This window comes from Sycon ciliatum, chromosome 10 (genome assembly GCF_964019385.1).
Source record: "Sycon ciliatum chromosome 10, ocSycCili1.1, whole genome shotgun sequence".
NCBI classification, from domain to species: Eukaryota; Metazoa; Porifera; class Calcarea; order Leucosolenida; family Sycettidae; genus Sycon; species Sycon ciliatum.
The window spans coordinates 27,663,916-27,680,374 of NC_088652.1; the positions used below are offsets into that span (position 1 = coordinate 27,663,916).

General features: G+C 44.9%; 3 long non-coding RNA genes across 3 annotated transcripts in view; 2 read left to right on the top strand and 1 right to left on the bottom strand.

The window, feature by feature from the left end:
* LOC135826454 (uncharacterized) overlaps positions 1–3,478 on the top strand; it is a 4,113-nt gene extending 635 nt beyond the window's left edge. The window contains exons 2-4 of the long non-coding RNA XR_010555300.1: positions 1,046–1,168; positions 1,744–1,845; positions 2,508–3,478. This is a non-coding gene — a long non-coding RNA (uncharacterized LOC135826454). The remainder of the gene's footprint in view (positions 1–1,045; positions 1,169–1,743; positions 1,846–2,507) is intronic.
* Positions 3,479–3,672: 194 nt separating this feature from the next.
* LOC135826455 (uncharacterized) lies at positions 3,673–6,565 on the bottom strand. The gene is made up of 2 exons (XR_010555301.1): positions 6,250–6,565; positions 3,673–4,780 (listed from the first exon to the last, which is right to left on the bottom strand). It is a non-coding gene; the product is annotated as an uncharacterized LOC135826455 (long non-coding RNA).
* A 184-nt stretch (positions 6,566–6,749) lies between these two features.
* On the top strand, positions 6,750–12,152 carry LOC135826453 (uncharacterized). Its single transcript, XR_010555299.1, has 2 exons — positions 6,750–7,064; positions 11,310–12,152. It is a non-coding gene; the product is annotated as an uncharacterized LOC135826453 (long non-coding RNA).
* The last annotated feature ends 4,307 nt before the right edge of the window (positions 12,153–16,459 follow it).

Genomic DNA, 16,459 nt, shown 5'->3' on the forward strand with positions numbered 1-16,459 from the left:
TGCAAAAGAAGTTTCTCTAATCGCTGGAACTTGTGAGTTTCTTTCGATATAGACTACTGGTCTTCAAGGTATACAATAGTAGTGACCCAACGAAGTGGAATTTGCAGAATACAACGTTCGAGGCGGCTCAACAAGTCAAGAGTAAAGTGCGAATTTTCTATGTACGCAAATGAGAAAACCTACTTGTTTCCCGCAGCGCTAGTCACGTGCGCCTTCAGTGAATACGTGCCATTTGCGCGATCTGCAGATCGCGCTGCGCAATCTGGGAAATTTCAGATTGCCCACACGGACCACAGATTGCGCCCCACAGGGATTCGCCGTGCTCTTCATGTTTTTCAACGCAATCCACAGATTGCACCCCGCCTGGATTCGCTGTGCTCTTCACTGTGTTTTTCAGCTAAATCCACAAAATTGTGCCCCGCACAGATTCGCCATACTCTTCATGTTTTTTTCAGGGAAATCCACAGATTGCGCCCCACATGAATTCCCTCTGCTCTTCAGGTTTTCAATGAAGTCAACAAATTCCATGAACCACTAACGTGAATTTTGCCCCACGCGTACTTGGGTGTGTTCCCAAAAGTCTCACCATAGCTCAGGGACGCGGATTTAATTTCCACCATGCCTAGCCGTGTGCCACAAATACCTTTGTGTCACCCCAGAATGCATGCGCAATCTGGAGTCTTCAGATTGCGCAAATTCTCAGGATGCGTGGGACGTATCTGTATAGCCAATGTCCATTTAAACTTGGGGAACTGTGTGTATTTTCTGTATATCGTGTCAGAATTCATGGTATATTCCAAGTCTCCATCCATATGTCTAGTAGGCAAAATAACAGAAGCATCACCTGTGTAGACATTGATTCAGTCTTGGTCTAATTTATTACTGGTTGGTTTCTTTCTTTTCATTCTCCTCACTTGAATCAACCTCTTGCTCACTGGAGCTGTCTCATTCTTCCCTTACAGAGGTGTTGGTGCAAGTGTGGCATTTGTACCCTGGCACGCATGGCTGACTTTCCTTTTTTCACTTGCATTGTGTGGTCTTGCAGCTGGAATTGCACCCACAGCCTTTTGTCAGGCCTGTGACAGGCTGACTGTGGTTGCAAGATGTTAGCCGAAGCCCCACACCATGATTAGGGCATTGGTTCTTGGTCATCGGTTACCTTAAAGAGGTGGGCAGTTGATAGTAAATTTTGTGACTTGAGCGATAACCAGAGACCACACTGTCAGTGCATCTTAATTACACTGTTTTAGATTGCACAGTATCAGCATTAGGCCACACGTTTTTTTCTATGTTTCTCGTCACCCGCGTGCATACGATTCAGGAGTCTGGAAGAAGAAAAAAACTGTGCTACACTGTGGGGACCATGTGCAGCCTGGCCTGGCCTGCGCGACACATGATGTTGTTGGAGTTGACTCTTCCATTTTCTCCTCCTCCTTTGGTGTCGGCAAATGAGACGGAGGCTCTGTGGGTGGGAGCTCTACTGGGGTTTGATCCACAGCACGTTGGTACATCACGTGGGTTAATGACTTAATGTCACCACTCAGTGGTGGCTGATTTACATGTTGGATCGATTTGCCATGTAGCACTCTGCTGGCATCCTGGCAATGCATTCATTTCCACGGTGCCTCTTTGTCGATTTTGTCCATAGACCCCACAGGCACACTGAGCATTTGTAGCTGAAGTAGATCCTAAATGCTATTATCTTTTACTGTGTGCACCGTTGTCATTCTGTATCCAATGTAGGTACCACAGCCTGGCGTTATTCTCCGTTGACGATAGATCCCTGCAAAGTGTACTTGACTGGCTGCACCTGTCTAACACGACTGCAACCAGCAGCTGGAGTGGGTGAGTGTAAACTGAATAACCTACCGTTATGCCGCGTATTCCTGCTTGGAAGCGGAAGGATTTTTTCCAACCGTGCTGCGACCCACAGTTAATTGGGAACTCGTGGCCTGGCATGAGTAATACATGGATGTGGCAAATGGGATTGAGGCCTTTGGCCTCCGGTTGGTGGATCTGATCTATCCTCCCCCACCGTTTAGGAGCCGCATCTGATGCCTGATCATGAGGTGGCGTCCCACGGAAGCGGAAACGTGGTTCTTGACCAGGGAGTTGTACGACTCCTTGTTCTTGACCTGCCCGGTACGCGAACCCGTCGAATTTTTTTTCTTATGCCGCGTATACAAACCAGGTTTGGTGGCTAGGCTTCTAACATTAATTGCCTATGCAAAATCCACAATAATACATGTGTATGTCAACTGCCTTTCTTGTAGTAAGTGAAGAACTGTTTTTAGTTTAAACTACTTTCAGACATCACAGGTACATGTACGTCGTGTTACAGTGTGTGAAGCGATCTGGGGAGAAATGAACAATGTCGTCTTGAAAAATATATCGGTATTTACGGATGCCTCCATTGTGTAACTCTTTGTCTGCTATTCTGATAACGGTGACAAACACTTCTGATTGGGCATGGCGTGGTACTGCTTTGTCTGATTTGTTGCTTTCAGGTGCTGCATGGTGTTCAAAGCACATGTCCATTACCCGGAGCCAGTGCCCGTCAGTGGTGTAACTACCATTCTCATCAAACATCACAAGCTGCTTGGAGTTCCAGTTTTGACGAAACTTGCTGGTCTCTAGGATTCTTAATCCTAGTATTTGCTTCCTACACCAGCCACAGTGTTTTTCTTCCCTCGTTCCTTTTTTTCATCCTTTTTCTTGTGTGTTAACCTTTCAGTGGACCCTGCAATGCATTTCAACAAAATACAGGCATTCTGGTCTGTTTGCATCCGCAGCAGGTACACTGGGAACCATGTGGAGATTGTGGGTCGATATTTAGTGCATCTGGGTGGCATCCCACTAAGGCTTTCGAGCACCCAGGGCATGATACGAACCCCGAGCACGGAAAGACGGCTCTTTTCTGCAAATGCTCCTCTGCAGCCCGTTTCCGCATTCACACACATTATGGCTGTTTTAGCTCCGTTAGTGCTTGCTGTCGCAGACAGTATTGTCCGGTGCTACTGCTAGCTCAAATGGCATGGAATGACGGTTCTCATCACTCGTCAATGACAATGGCTTCTTACAAACCCGGCTGCCGCGCTTCTTTGAGAATATTTTAAACTTCAATGTACTCCTGAATGATCGGATATGCGGAGCCGGCTAGCAGTGTCTGCTCTATGATTTCACACGACTACTGCAGTTCATTCTTCCAAACTCAATGTTTTAAGAGTTCCACATGTTTCCTGAAACCATGTTTTCGACGAAATTCACCACGATATTCCCCGAAATCAATGATTGGGGCACTGAAAGCTGCTTTACCCCTGTGTACTGTACTCTGTAGCTCACTCCATATTGGCATATTCACCTACATACAATTTCCCATCTACATAAGTAGTGAATATTGCTCAATATTCACCGCTATAGGTGTTCATACTGTGAATCATTATTCATCATGGTTATACAATAAGCGTGAACAAGGCGAGGCCGTACTGTATGGGAAACAGTGCGTCCTATACAGGATATGTCCGCAGGGATTATGAAAAATAATCCCGGCGGCGCTGTGTGCCTTGGGGATTTGAAAAATAATACCTGGGAACCGTGCAACATCCTGTACATAATTTTCGCTGTTCGCAGCGGCTTCACAAAACGTACACTTTCTCAGCCCCCCAACCGTACACACAATGTCATAATAAAATCGTAACATACCGGTATGCGATGAAACGTATGCATTGAGAAATTGGATTGCAGTAAAACCTGTGTTTGCCAGGCTGTACCAAGCGGAATCCTGTATTGACCGCACAAATTTTCATGCACCAAAGTGCTGTGGATGAAGCGGAGTCCTTTCACATCAGGACAGTTTCCACTGCAGCAAGGCGTCCTTCCCGGGCAGGTTTTACTATAGTGAAATTAATAGTGAATTCTACTCTGAGTAACTCGTGAATCCACACACAATGATCATAGTACCAAGTCGAAAAGTCCTTTTCAAGACAGAGTGACAGACAGGAGTCGTCACTTAACGGACATATCGACCAACACAGAATACTACAGTGCTGCTCAATGAAATCCAATCAAGCGAGTGAATGTCATGCGGAGCGCTGTGCAGCCCTAGACCTGTGACTACTAGGCTGTGAACTGGCACAGGGCGCACACTTGACTCACGCAATATTAACACTGAGCTTTAAAGTAGCATAAAATTATAGCAGTGCAAAAAGAGTAGAGTCAAATACTAAAGGCAGAAATAGAGCAATGCCATCAAGTGCGAGACAACATGTTAGCAGCATTAACGTGTGATTGTGAAGCTAAATTTGAAGCGGGATGTTGAGTCTACAGTGCACCATGGGCACAGCGACATCGTGTTCCGGACGGGACAAATCAACAGGTTGGGCAACAATTGGTCGATTGATTTCGAAGATGGCGCACAGAATATACGTTATATAGAGCATGTTCTACATCATACATAGCATGCCGAGCCAGGCACCAGTTACAGGAAGTTCCAGACAAGCACCAAGGCCAGTGAATGGCATAAAAAGAGCACAGGCTGCAGCATACCCATAAGCCATTTTATAGAAAGAACTAGGCTATGACTAGGCACCAGACGCTTATTGGAACAGAGGTTTGCAAGGCAATAATTCAGGGCACCATTGCTAATCAAGGAGAAAATTTGTTGCCAGTGTACCCTGAAATGATGTGATAACAACTAACGTGATACACCATGCCAGATTCGTGGCTGGAAGTTGTAAGCTCAGTGCTTGGGGCTAGTGGGGTTCCTCTAGCTTTCAGAATCCTGCATGAAAAAAGGTAAAAGAAAGTGAAGGTACAATAATAGTAAGGTGATGGAAGCCTCTTGGTTTCGCGAACGAATTTCATGATTACATTCATGGCATGGGAACGATGCTACAGAAATACAGAAAAGTTCAGCCATCCTTTAAAGAAAGACCTCTCTAGTTAATCTCATCTTGCCAACAGCACCAATGACCATGCTGTTTGTATGGGAGAATAGCCTTAGTACAGTGCTGCCCAATGAAATCCTGAAATCCAGTCGTGTCACTCAAGTACGCGCCAGGCGTCGCATGACCCTAGACCTGCGAACACTGGGCTGCGAAATGGTGCGAGGCGCAAACTTGAGTGACGTGGCCGGATTTCATCGAGCAGGACTGTACATTCAAGCCACCTGCAATTCCTATTGCAGTGTAAGGTTCTTATTTTACAGGAGCATTCCCAACAGGCCCCAAGGTCTTCTTACATGGTGCCCAAGGTATTCATTGAGTTCATGGAACTTCATTCGAAATGAACTGGAAAAGTGCGAAGGGTCTCTTATTCAGGGAGCACATTAAAGCAGTCAGCTCCAAGAAATGAATTCGATTCGTGCATTCAATTATAATGATGTCCACACCTATGCAATAACTACTGTCGTGGACATGGAAATCCGGTCGAACATCTAGCGGCCCCAGGGCGCTGGCCATGCAGCCGTGGATAAGCGGCACACACATGCATTTATGCGCTGCAGCGTGCTGGTCGCATCGGATCAACATGTGCACTGCACGCAGCGTTCTGTACGCGCTGAGGGCGCTGTCCCGGTCAATCGACTGGATTTTCATGTCCGCTACAGTAGGTATCACACTTCATTTTAGAGGTGAGACCTCACTATATATTCTCTGGGGCACGGCAAGTTTTATGCTTTAGCAAGGTCCATGTTATAGCGAGCTGGGCACACAATACGCACCATGTTACTGTATGTCAAAATTAGGGTTGAAAGGGTTACCGTGAACGGTAAGCTATAAGAGACATACTGTTTTGAACGCGATATGTTCATCCATCCCATTGCTTTTGTTTTCGCTCACTGCTGAGCTCATTACATGATGCTTGTTTGTCCAGAAACACCCCTTGACATAGGCACTCCACTGTACCAGCCTTTGGGTTATCCGTAAATATCAATAAATAACCTGTTGTCATGTACCATTGCTGTACATGACTTATTATCACTGTCGAGAAGGAAAACACCAATTTTCCACAGGCCTAAAAGTCTGAATTATACCTATCAAATGCACTGCCAAAGCAAACACCAAAATAATATGAAATCCAAGCTCATGCCTGAGGGGAAGACGAGAAGGGGAAAACGTGGAGATTTTTTGGGACAGCACGAGAATCCAAAAAATCTGGCTGCTTCCCTTAGTTCCATAATGGGCTAGTAGCTGCATCACAAAATTAATAATACCTTGTAGTATGTGCAGAGACAGATCAATAAACACTAACCTGAGCATGAGAGCCCGTCGTATTCATTGCGATCGTCAAGGAAATAATACGATGAACGAAGGACCAGAAAATTGTTGACTATGACAAACAACTGCATATCCTGACGACATACGGCTTGCCACAGTGAGTCGAGTAACATCTTATCCAATACTATTTGCTTATGGCGTTCAGTTTCGAGGTCCAGCACGATGGAATTTTCGGAAGGAACTACAATTGTAATTGTCGAATTAGTATTTTGGAGAAGAAGATTGCTCTCAGAAAAGCTAACTGGTTTCCGCAGTTTGAAAAGCTGTTCACGGAGTCGTAAACATACAACGTTTCGAAGCTGCTCCAAATCGATCGATTTGTTTCGAATGGTTTCGCGATAGTTTCACGATCGATCTGTTGTGCGCGTTCTGTCGATTTGGAAAATCGATCGATTTTCTTGCGCGATCTGTCGATCGACAGATCGCGCAAGGATCGATCGATCGGAAAGCGGTGGCGAAACCATTACATTCAAAACAAATCGATCGATTTGGAGCAGCTCCGAAACGTCGTACAGTGTATGTTTAGGACTTTGGTGAACAGCTTTTCAAATGAAAGAAACCAGTTACGGTACCTTTTCTGAGTGCAATCTTCTTCCCCAAATAATTCAAAAATCAGTTCCTTCCGAAAATTCCATCGTGCTGGACCTCGAAGCTGAACGTCATAAGCAAATAGTCAAGCCGTGTGTCGTCTGGATATGCAGTTGTTTGTCATAGCCAACATTCTTCTGGTCCGTTCGTCCTGCCATTTTCCTGACGATCGCAATGAATACGAGCAGCTCTCATGCTCAGGTTAGTGTTTATTGATCTGTCTCTGCACCCACTGCAAGGTATAATTTTTGTGATGCAGCCACTAGCCCATTGTGGAAGTAAGGGAATCACCCAGGTTCTTCGGATTCTCGTCCTGTCCGAAAAATCTCCACGTTTCAACTTCTCATCTTCCCCTCAGGCATGAGCTTGCATATTCATATTTTGTGTTTGCTTTGACAGTGCATTTCATAGGTATCGTTCAGACTTTTAGGGCCCTGTAAAATTGGTGTTTTCCTTCCCGACAGTGATAATAATCGCAATCTATAAAATACATGCGCAGTCATTCTATAGTGTGATAAAACACAAGTGTAACTGTAAGAAAAGAGAAAGAGAGAGGGTGAATAAAACAAACATATGTGCAAAATACAGTTACGGTGCTAAGGAAAGAATGTGGATGCCGTGACATGTTCTTTCTGAATGCATCGGTCTGGCTTATGCTTGTGAATGTAAACAGCATCTATGACTTTTAACTGATTGAAATTCTTTGCAAAACAAACAATACTACAATTGTAAACCGAGAATCATACGCCAAACGACACGGGTCACTGAACAATAAATGCTTAAACCCTGCCGTGTTCTTCTTCTCATCGCCAACCTCCCCTTCATCTTCATCCTACAGCGTAAAATGAGTGAGGTGTGGTTTGAGATATGGTTGTTTTTTTAGTTGCCGTGAGAGGGAGAGACAGAGAGAGAGAGAGACAAAGACAAAGACAGACACACAGACAGAGACAGAGAGAGAGAGAGAGAGAGAGAGAGAGAGAGAGAGAGAGAGAGAGAGAGAGAGAGAGAGAGAGGAGGGAGGGAGGGAGAGAGTGAGGCTCTGTCGTTCTGGAGATGTGTTGGCGGTTTTCTCTTTCACCTCTCTTTTCTCTTTATAGTTTTTCACTAATTCGTCATTCAACCCAGAGCTGTGTTTGTTGGCTGGTCGACCACAGGATTTTGTGTGGGGTTGTTCTGGAGTGTCGGACTTTTGTTGTAGTGTGACTGTTACAGTCCTGAAACACATGCAGTAGACACACTACTATAAAATACACTAAAAATGTACAACATGCGCACATTTCCTGGATTGATCAGTGTGGATCGATGGCAATACAGTTGTAGTCTGTAAGCAAACAGCGCCATTTTGACTAGGGTGAAATGGTTAGATAGGTATGGGTTAATCAGTTATTTTCTTTCAATGTCCGCTGTACATAATATACGTGACAGCATGTGCGTACCCTGTCAGTACTGTGCACAATGGATGTACGGCGTGTATCTCCCTCATCTCTGGGGTTGCTCCCCATATTAGTGATGCTTGCGTATGCTCATGATGAGGTTGAGTTGATTAAATGACAAGGTGATGGTGCAATCCGAAGCCCAATGGAGCATACAAAATATTAAAATATGTTGAACCTTTCGTTCAGAAAGTAGTGGACATTCACGCAACTGCATTGTAAATATAAAGGGGTTTGTCAACTGGCAACCGCTCTATTTAGTTGTTATTCACTCTTTGTTGAACCTGCTCTGGAAAACTGAGCAAAATATAATATGCATCCACTATACATATGAGCCGTCAGATGAGAAAACAGACCTTATCACAAAAAAGTCATATTTTTGTTTGTGGTGCTATCTGATTGCCAGGAGCACCAGGAATCGTATGCAGAAAACTAGAGTTGATTTGGACCAGGGAAAGTAAAGTTATAGCCTCGACAGTAGGAGACAATTACAAATTGCACCTCAAATTTGGGTGCAATACCAACAATTGTTTCACCTACTTTGGATAATATTTTCTGTTTCCTTTGACCGATTTCCACAAACTTGGGCTTTCTGGAAAGCTCTGGCTACAAGCAACCCGTTGGGCCCAAATCCGATAGCAAATAAAGCACAGCTCCAGCGCAACAAGCTACAGACATCGCTTCAGCGCTAGACTTCCGCCGTCACACGAAAATCGCTCGCCATTTCCATCTCCATTATCCCAGGACGCCCAATTTTTTTCGTGAAGATGCAGTGAGCGCCTCCAAAACGTCTGAGCCTGTTGCCGAGATCGTAGATCGCTTGAAAAGGGGGAAATCCCTGGTCTGGAGCGTTTGACTCGCGTGTAGAAATGCAAAGTGCCGTGACGTATCTTGCAGGCTTCGCATCTCGGGAACGCAGCATCGTGCCACGATCGCGCTTGCTGCATTGGATTTCTTGGAGTTTTCTCTTCGATTTACATACTTGGATTGTCCCAAAAGACCGATATTTGACTGAAATACGACGGTTTGTAGCTTGGTTGTCCAGACGCACCAGTGGGTAAACTCGCCAACTTTCAAGTGCACTTTTCTGCACTGTACAGTTTTTCGATAAGGTCTGTTTTCTCATCTGACGGCTCATATTGTAAACAGTTTCGTCTGAGACAAAAATGCGATAATACTCATAATACTCATAAAGTATACTTGTGAAGACAAAAACTTTCAAGACGTTTGTAATGAGCCTGAAATGTGTCCTTTTATGAGTATTATACATATTGTAGTGATTGTTTTGGCAGTGCGTGAGGTCATGGTACCATGGATACATGGATTTACAGTCATGTACAGCAATGGTACATGAATACAGGCTACATGTACAGTTTATCTCTTATAGGTTGTAGCAAGAGTAGATAAACAAGAGTGTGCAACTCTGGATCTCTTCTGCACAATCTGCACATACCCCTGCCTGTGGCAGCATTTTTTGTAGACGTCACCTTTTTTCAGAAAAACGCGCATTTTGACGCAGAACAGTGTGAGAGCACGTACTGGGCACCGACCTTGTAATGTAAAGCCCGGCCAAGTGCACGATGCAAACTGTCCAAAAGACCCGCAGCGCATGCGTCATAGAAAAGATTACGTCAACAAAAAATTCCGCCACGGGCCAACCCATCCCGGAGTTGTACACTCTTGTTTATCTACTCTTGGTTCTAGCCTATAACCTTTTGGTTAACCGCAGCCCTAACTTTGACATATATGGTTTATATTATGTGCCCAACTCGCTATAACATGGACCTCTCTAAAGCATAACACTTGCCGTACCCCAGAGAATATATAGTGAGGTCTCGCCTGTAAGATGAAGTGTGATACCTAGTTATTGCATACATGTACATGTAGGTGTGAACATCATTATAATTGAATTCACGAATCAATTTCATTTCTTGGAGCTGACTGCTTTAATGTCCTCCTCGAATCCCTTCGCACTTTTCCAGTTCATTTCAAATGAAGTTGCAGGAACTCAATGAATACCTTGGGCACCATCTAAGGCTGCGTATACACGACAACGCTGGGGGTGAAAGCGCAACTAAATCCTTTCGGATGCATGGTTCATTTACACGGTACGCGGAGCAAAACGTAATAGTTGTACACCAAAGCGGAAGAGAACCAAAACGCTGGCCAAGGTGGAAGAATTTGAAAACGGAAATGTTCTGCCGGATAAATTTGGGTGTGTAAACAGTCGAAACGGTCTGCTGGCCTCGTTTCCGTCACGTTTGTTCCGTTTTCGGCCGTTCACATGGATCCGACAATAAAACTCTTTTTTTACAATTTTCGTCATGTGACGAGTGCTGGTGTGTGGCCTGTTTTCGATTATTCCTTGAGTGTGATTGGTGCTTCCATGACAACACTCGGCACATGACGAACTTTTGCGGATCCTTTGCTCCCGTGTAGACGCGAGAAAACGATACAAACCGAGACCACCTCGGATCAGCTTTGATCGTGTAAACGCACGAAAATGAAAAAAGAAATGCGGGGCTGAAAACGGAAAATGGCCGTGCGTTGTCGTGTAAACGCAGCCTCAGAAGACATTAGGCCCAGTTGGGAATGTTCCTGTAAAATAAGAACATTACACTGTAATAGGAAGTGCAGGTGCCTTGAATGTACAGTCCTGCTCAATGAAATCCAGTCGTGTCACTCAAGTTTGCACCTTGCACCATTTCGCAGCCCAGTGTTCGCAGGTCTAGGGCTGCGCAACGCCCGGTACTTGAGTGACGCGACTTGATTTCAGGATTTCATTGGGCAGCACTGTACGAAGGCAATTCTCCCATACAAACAGCATGGTGCTGCTGACAAGATGAGATTCACTAAAGTGGACTTTCTTTAGAGGATGGCTCAGCTTTTGTATACTTCTGTAGCGTCGTTCCCATGCCATGAATTTAATGATGAAATTCGTTCGCGAAACCAAGAGGCTTACATCACCTTACTATTATTGTACCTTCACTTTCTTTTACCTTTCTTCATGCAGGATTCTGAAAGCTAGAGGAATCCCACTAGCCCCAAGCACTGAGCTCACGGCTTCCAGCCACGAATCAGGCATGGTGTATCACGACATCTATATGTTTTGCATCCATTTGATTACTAGTACCGTAAAGTACCGCCAGAGCGCCCCACTATCTCGTCCTTTCGTGGTCGTATTGTGTAGGTGGTCTCCCGTCTGTAGGTCATACGACACGAACTTCGTACACATATTGCACGTTGTGGAGACAATCCGTACCTTCGAGCGGACACGAGCTCCACACAAAAACCTTCCTCTGACGTTAGTACACCATACACACTTCGTTGCATTCTGCCGTACGATTTTCCTTTCCCTGGACCCTGGCTGTAAAATCAAGGTGGGGCGCTCTCGCGAGACGGGGCGCTCTGGCGGTACTTTACGGTATACCATTCACACATAACATGATCTCGCTGTGCCCATGGTGCACTGTAGACTCAACATCCCGCTTTAAAGTAAGCTTCACAATCACACGTTAATGCTCCTAACATGTTATCTCGCACTTGATGGCATTACTCTATTTCTGCCTTTAGTATTAGACTCTACACTATCGCTCATCGCGTATTTGACTCTACTCTTTTTCACTGCTATTATTATGCTACGTTGATGCTCAATGTTAATATTGTGTGAGTCAAGTGTGCGCCCTGTGCCAGTTGACAGCCCAGTGTTCACAGCTGCACAACGTTCCGCACGGCATTCACTCGCTTCATTGGACTTCATTGAGCACCACTGTAGTATTCTGTGTTGGTTGATCAGCCCTTCTAGTGACGACTCCTGTCTGTCACTCTGTCTTGAAAGGGACTTTTCGGCTTTGTACTGCATGACCATTGTGTGTGGACTCACGAGTTACTTGGAGTACAATTCACTATAAACTTCACTATAGTAAAGCCTGCCCTGACAAGACGCCCTTGGTGCAGCGGAAACTGTCCTGATGTGACAGGACCCCGCTTGATCCAGGAATGCACTTTCGATCCACAGCACTTTGGTGCATGAAATTTTGTCCGGTAAATACAGGATTCCGCTTGGTACAGGGTCCGGCAAACACGGGTTTTACTGCAATCCAATTTCCCAATGCATACGTTTCATTGCATATGCTTCAATTGTATTTTGTGTGTACTTGGGGGGGGGGGGGGCTGGGAAAGTCTACGTTTTGTGAAGCCGCTGCGACCGGCGACAATTATGTACATGACATTGAGGAGATTATTTGAAAAACAATCCCCGCGGCGCGGACATATCCTGTTAGGCATATGCGGGCAGAAAAATTGGCAGAATTCAGTACTTTTTCTGGTAAGTTTCATGCATGTTTGGTATGTGGATAAAGAAATGGAGCAGAATTCGAGGAATTGCCCGCCATAAGGTTTGTATGGTTCTGCCAATTTCACAGCTTTTCGAGCAGAATCTCCCACCTTTTCGAGCATTATCCGCACACCCCTATATCCTGTTTAGACGACACTTTCGGGTGATCAGCATGAACTGATGTGAACGGAACACTGAACATGGATATTACCAAGAGGGGTTATGTACTCTTGATATTACGGTGAAGCCTAACAATTTGTGGCATTTAACATACAGAAAATGATGCTGATTTTCATACATGTATTATAACATTATGGGAGTATCGCAGTGAATCTTCAAAGCACTAGGTGGTCTGCACTCTACAATGTGACCTGTGCGATTAGATCGGTAAATAATGTCTGCCTGTTCCGAGCCACCAATCGCACCAAAGAACAAGGAGCAGCAAAATAGAAAACAGACTACATGTATGTCCAGTATTATACCCACATCATGGTAAATAGCCGTACCCGGAACATTGAGATAATTATAACGTTACCGTAAAAGCCCGTGTATAGGTCCCGGGTGTATATAATAGCAGGCTCGATTTCCTGGGCGTATGCAAGGGCACGTGCGTTATTTTGGAACCGGGTGTATACTTTAATAGAATTAAAATATTGAAACTCTTCTCTTACTCAATGGCTGGATCCATTTCATCTTGTAGCTAAGCATGCACATTATAATACATGCACAGTATCCCTACTTCAATGAACCAGAAACAGTGTTCTCGTTCGGAAGAGCGATCCTATAAACCACATCCATCCATCAACATAACAGTAAGTACAGTCACCTTCGCTAATAACGACTGCGGATATAACGACAATTCGCGAATAACGACAGAATTTCCATGCCCAGAGCAAAGTCCCATCCCAGTGTAATACATATAATGAGACTTCGGGTATAACGACACTTCACGAATAAGGACACCTTTTTGATGTCCTGCCGAGTGTCGTTATAAGCGAAGTTGACTATATTGAGTGTCGGTTCCTGTACTGGTCCATGCACCGAGCAGAATAATAAGTGATCCAGTGTTCATTATATAATTCCTTTGTTTGTTGAGGGAATGGAAAGGGGCCAGTCCGACGAAAAAAATCAGGGCTGCAACGGGTAGGGGTTTGGTCGGGTAGCGGGCTCGGGTATTTTTGTCAAGTCGACGGAATAGCGCGAGCTCCAGTGTGGGGAGCAAACCCTTTCGTAATAATTATCGCCAAAGTCGCAACCATTATTTCTAGGGCTCAAACGGTTAGTCCGATTAACTGGTTGCAGACCGGTTACGAAGAATTAACGGTTAACCGATAAAGATAACGGTTACGCAGTAACTTTTCAGTCAATTTTTCATGTATCAGGTCGTTGCAAAGTATGCACTTTCGCAGCCTGTCGCACGCGTACGCAATTTCTGGGCTGTCAACTCGGTCATATCTGGTCTCTTCGTGTGAGAGTATGTATGAATGAGCATGCAAGAGAATGTACATGTGTGCGTTGTACTGAATAGGGTACATTTTTTGAATGAGTATAGTCAAATAAACGGTTAAAAAAGAGTCCGCAGGATTGCCATGACTTATAGGTTATAACCGTTAAACCGACCATTATTTCTAGGGCTCAAACGGTTAGTCCGATTAACTGGTTGCAGACCGGTTACGAAGAATTAACGGTTAACCGATAAAGATAACGGTTACGCAGTAACTTTTCAGTCAATTTTTCATGTATCAGGTCGTTGCAAAGTATGCACTTTCGCAGCCTGTCGCACGCGTACGCAATTTCTGGGCTGTCAACTCGGTCATATCTGGTCTCTTCGTGTGAGAGTATGTATGAATGAGCATGCAAGAGAATGTACATGTGTGCGTTGTACTGAATAGGGTACATTTTTTGAATGAGTATAGTCAAATAAACGGTTAAAAAAGAGTCCGCAGGATTGCCATGGCTTATAGGTTATAACCGTTAAACCGACCGTTAGCTTAGCAGTTAACCACTCGGGGTAAAACCGTGACCGTTTGAGCCCTAATTATTTCGTACTACTATTATAGGATTTCAATAGAAACAGTTGCAAAATCCTTTAGATGAGCATGTCACAACAAAGCGTTCTGACATGCACATCCTCAAAAATAGTCATGATCGGCTCCTCATCAAATGTCAAAATAAGCAATGATGAATGGCTGAAAGACGACATTCACGAGCTAGGTAACGTGTCACAGAGCTCAGAAATGTATAAATTCAGGGGTATAGTACCAATCAATCTGCCAGAGCTGCGGTAGAAAGATGTGGGATAGGCCAAAAATTGACCAAAAAAGTCTATCCAATTCCAGCATACCTGCCTGCACATCATCACATCAAGAGCCATTTGGCTCGTAGGTGACCTCTTTTTGGCCTCCTTGATGATTACTGATCCTCTTCTTCAATCTTCTTCACTTCCTCTTTGACTTTTCCGTCACTTCCCTCAAGTTCCCAGCTCTTCCTGGTTGTATGTCAATGGTGTTGTGAGGTGCAGCGCAGAAACGCGATGCTATCTGGTTTCAATGTTCAGCCGGATTCTACATTTATTCTCCAAGAGCGTGTTCAATCATGAGCATTATAGGTGAAGCCAAGTCGGAAACCCAGCCTTCCCTGGTGGCCCACTCTCCAAGGATAGGGCAATAAACGTACTATCAGATGTATGATGCATATGCAGGGCGCAGTCATGTTGACTCCATCATACGTGACGATGATGCCACGCGGTTCAGTGCAGCACGGCCACGTCCGTACATTGCCTCGGGCTCAGGCCCGGCGTAGCGTTTCATATGTCTGCTACTGAAATGATCTTGGAAAACATGATCACAGGTTTAAAAGAATCACGTAGCCACCACAGGTCTTCGTATAAATAGGCCGTTGGACATTGACAACTGTGCAAAGCTTCAATAGCGGCCCGGGTGATGAATTCTGCCCATACTAATACAGGCCTGTTGATTTCCCATTTGCAAATGAATTTCTCAGACGTGAATGGACGTCTTCTCACCACACATAGTGAAATACCAAGGCAAATATCACGCTTGGCCTGGTCGCTGATTACGATGGGATGTGGACTGGTACAGCTGACAGCATGCTGATTCGATCACAAATTGCAGAAATTACTCATTATTTTACAAACGAAATCCAGTCATCTATCTCCCACTCAATGTCTGACGCCGAAAAAAGAGAGAGAGAGACTGAGAGTACGTAGAACTAGTGTTGACATCACTTTAGTACTTACTCAAGTCACATCAAAATCCTTATCAGCGGGCTCCAGGCTGTGGAACGCCTCCAGTGGGTCTGAATGTTCGACAACGTCAACCATTACTTCTTCAAAGAATCGTCATCTACTGTTTACTGAGTGGTGTGCGGCCAGTCGCCAAGTACTCGTACCAGTGCGAGTACTGATTACGATGATGCCGTTCACAAGGGAGTAGTAAAATACCTACTCCGCGCCCAGCTCACAATCGATCGATTTGGTTTCTTTTTTTTGTTGCGGGATCGATCGATTTTGCGCGATCGATCGATCGTTGCGCGATCTGTCGATCGACAGATCGCGCAGCAAAATCGATCGATGTGGCAGATCCACAGATGGCGCACAACAGATCGATCCGTGCGCGATCTGTCGATCGACAGATCGCGCAAGAAAATCGATCGATTTTCCAGATCGACAGAATGGCGCACAACATATAGACGCGTAGACCCAGGTGCTCGAAGTCCGTACATGGTATCCTAAGTTCGTACGCCCATAATTTCATGTTCTGTTTGGCTGTATTCGACTCAAATATTTTATGGAGGGGACAGTGTGG